The sequence below is a fragment of the Myotis brandtii genome, unplaced genomic scaffold, assembly GCF_000412655.1.
Source record: "Myotis brandtii unplaced genomic scaffold, ASM41265v1 scaffold123, whole genome shotgun sequence".
Lineage (NCBI taxonomy): Eukaryota > Metazoa > Chordata > Mammalia > Chiroptera > Vespertilionidae > Myotis > Myotis brandtii.
In genome coordinates this window covers 18,485,327-18,488,758 of record NW_005354291.1, presented here as the reverse complement: position 1 = coordinate 18,488,758, position 3,432 = coordinate 18,485,327, and the positions used below count along the sequence as shown (strand labels likewise).

Below are 3,432 nucleotides of genomic sequence, written 5' to 3'. Positions count from 1 at the left end.
GACGGGAAGGTCCTCGGGTCCTCGGCTCCTCGGCTCCTCGGGACCTCGGGACCGAGCGAGAAACTCCGACCGATTGTCACCGGGCGAGCCCCGTCGGCTAGAGCCCACAGTGCTGTCGCCAGGTCGCGTTCCTCGCCCCTTTGGGAAGCCTTCGCGTCTATTGGGCATGCAGTAAGTGGACTCGCTGTTCAAAACCTGGCGCTCCAAACTTGCCCAAAGGCCGAAAAGATCATTGAAAAGTCCGTTAAAAGTAAGAACACGAGCTGTTTGCAGGTTTGTAAATGCATTATGGAAAGTAGGATTCATTTTATGCTTTCATAGTACGGACCTACCCGATAGGCTCCTAAAATGTCTCTGGGTTAGGATAGGTGATCATGCAATTTTTGTTATTTAGTTTCAGCATCAGACTGGAGGGACACCGGTGAGGATTTTTACTTCTTAATAAATATACTCCTGCAATTTTGACTTTTTTCCCGCCCTCCCAACAAATGTGTTACTTTTATGTTTCAGGAACCCAATAAAAAAGTTAAAAATAGAAACACTCAACTTAGGTCCTCCTCCTTCCAGGAATCCTTCCCTCCCCCGTCCCTCCCCAGGCACGATCCGAGGCCCCTCCTGTGAGCTTTCTGGGGCCTCACCGAGGTCTTGGTCCCTAATGTCCTCCCCACCCCACCCCACCCCCACGCCCGTGTATTAACCCATCCGTCTGGCTCGGAGCCCAGTGGATCCTCAGCACATGGTAAGTGATTAATACTGTTTAACGACCGAAGGAAACGATAAAACGGCCTTATGTTTCATGGTTTTAGCTCTAACATTAAAGAGTGGTAGAATTAGATAAGAATATTTGTTCAAAAGTTAAGGATCTGGAAAAGTTGACAACAGCTGATGCCCCTGTTCCACGTCCTCTCAGATATTTATCCTTTAGAGCAGCGGTTCTCAACCTGTGGGTCGCGACCCCTTTGGGGGTCGAACGACCCTTTCACAGGGGTCGCCTAAGACCATCGGAAAACACATATATAATTACATATTGTTTTTGTGATTAATCACTATGCTTTAATTATGTTCAATTTGTAACAATGAAAATACATCCTGCCTATCAGATATTTACATTACGATTCATAACAGTAGCAAAATTACAGTAATGAAGTAGCAACGAAAATAATTTTATGGTTGGGAGTCACCACAACATGAGGAACTGTATTAAAGGGTCGAAGCATTAGGAAGGTTGAGAACCACTGCTCTAGAGCGATGTTTTCCAAAGTTTGGAGCCCATTTTTGTGGGTCTGAAATCAGTTACGTGGATAATGATCAGGACTTGTACAACACGAATTGACAGAGAATAGAAAAATATGGGAATGTATATCAGGTCATAGGGTGTTTGTTTCATGAAAAAAAATTTTTTCCTCTCAATTTTATGCATACACACAGATGTGTGTCATGATGTAAAACGTCATTCTTTAGTATGTATGAGTCATGGTCAAAAAAGTTTGAAAGCCACTGCCCTAGATAAATGTTCATACATATACACAAGCAGACGTGTACAAGAAGGTTTGCTGTAGTGTTGTTTTAATACCCCCAAAGCTGGAAGAAACCTTTACGTCCATCTGATAGAAGAAAGGTAAATTGTACTCTAGTCATAAAATGAAACCCACCCAGTACAGTGGTGAACAAAGTAGTTTTGTATTTTAACATAAATGCATCTCAAAGTTGAGCCAAAAAAAAAAAAGCAAGTAAGAATACTGTATGATATCATCTATGTAAAATTCAGAACCTGATGAAATAAAGCTCTTCTTAAGGATGCATGCATAGGCATTAAAAGTAGTGAAGAAATTAATACCATAAAAGTCAAGTTAGTGGTTATCTCCTGGGGGAGTGGGGTGGGGGGCTGTGAATGTGAGGGGACACACTGAGGGCTTCGGGGATGCTGGAAATGTTTTGTCTCCTGATCTGGGCAATGGTTACATGGGTGCTTTTGCTTTATAACTCTTTGTTAAATGATACATATGTCTGTATATTAAATCCCCCCCCAATATATTAAAATATGGGCATCTCAGAATGAAGAAACCTGAAGCCAGGACTCTAGTTTATTATTCATATTTTCCAGCTGCTCTTTTTAAAAAAAAGTCATAATCAGGGAGAGGTATCTAGGAAATTTAAATATCAGAAATATTTTATCTCATAAATGTTATGGTAGATACAACAGTGTTCATAAAATTTTTAAATGTTTTATATCCTAAATAACAATATTTAGCCAGGGGATTGTCAAAGGCGGGGAAAAAAAGGAGACATATGTAATACTCTTTGTAATACTTTAAACAATAAAATATAATTAAAAAATAAAATAAAAAAATATTTAGAATAAAATTAAAATCATTCACAAATAATAAATTCACATTTTGGTGTGTTTTCTAAAATGCAATTTTTGTGTATTTTTTTACAAAACTGCAATTATATTTTATATAGTAATTTAAATTTAAATAAAGTCTTTTTATGAAAAATCAAAGATGGAAAAACATATAAAAACATAACAGACCTTCATCAGAGATTTTAAAATACTAACATGTTGTCATATTTCAAAAATTTCAGTTCCTCAGTCACTTTAGGCTACATTTCAAGTGCTCAATAGCAAGTGTGATTAGTGGCTATTATATTTTATGATATTATTTTACATTATACTATATTGTTTAACAGAACTTTTCCATCATTGCAGAAATTTCTATTAGAAAACATTGTTTAAGATACAAACCCTTTGTTGGTTAAATAAATTGCGGACAATCTTTTCTTTGTGTTTTTGTGTCTTAAGATAGTCTTCTCTACTATTAGGGTAATATATTTTGAAATTCTTTTCTAAAAAATTTTGAAGTTTGTATCTTTTACATATTTAGATCTTTAATTTACCTGACTCATAAATGTATATATGTATGTATCAATGTATAGTTGTTATGTTGTGACATTAAAATTAATCTGTTTTCTTTTTCCCGTGTGGAGCAGTCCTGGGACCAGTGGTCTGCAGTGCCACCTCCGTCATAAACATATTTCCAGATATGCTTGGGCTCATTTCTGGGCTCTTTATACTGCAAATTCTACAGATTTTTATTTACTATTGCTTTATATTTAGTATATTTTTCAGTTCTAAAAATTAAAACTTTTTTTCATTATATTTTTCTTTTTTAATGAGATTTTTAGAAGTATTATTTACTTCCAAACCTGGAAGGTTTTGTGAGTTATCCTTTTGTTACTGGTTTCTAACTTGAATTGTAGTCAGCAAATGAGGGCTCTATGCTACCGATTCTTTGAATCTTTGAAATTTGAGAGTTGCTTTATGGCCTCATGGTTACTTTTCCAACTGCTCCTTGAATGATTGAGAAGAATATGTACTCACAGACTTTTGGGGCAAGGTACACACACACACACACACACACACACACACAC

At 36.7% G+C, this 3,432-nt stretch overlaps 1 protein-coding gene across 8 annotated transcripts in view; it reads left to right on the top strand.

Annotated features, from left to right (window-relative positions):
• Nucleotides 1-7: 7 nt before the first annotated feature.
• PLAGL1 (pleiomorphic adenoma gene-like 1) overlaps nucleotides 8-3,432 on the top strand; it is a 50,755-nt gene continuing 47,330 nt past the window's right edge. For 7 of the 8 annotated variants that reach the window (XM_014533909.1, XM_014533907.1, XM_014533902.1 and 4 more), the window contains exon 1: nucleotides 8-171. The gene's annotated coding sequence lies outside the window, so the exon portion shown is untranslated. Of the gene's footprint in view, nucleotides 172-204; nucleotides 251-3,432 lie in introns of those variants that run through there. The other variant, XM_014533903.1, reaches the window with a different exon arrangement.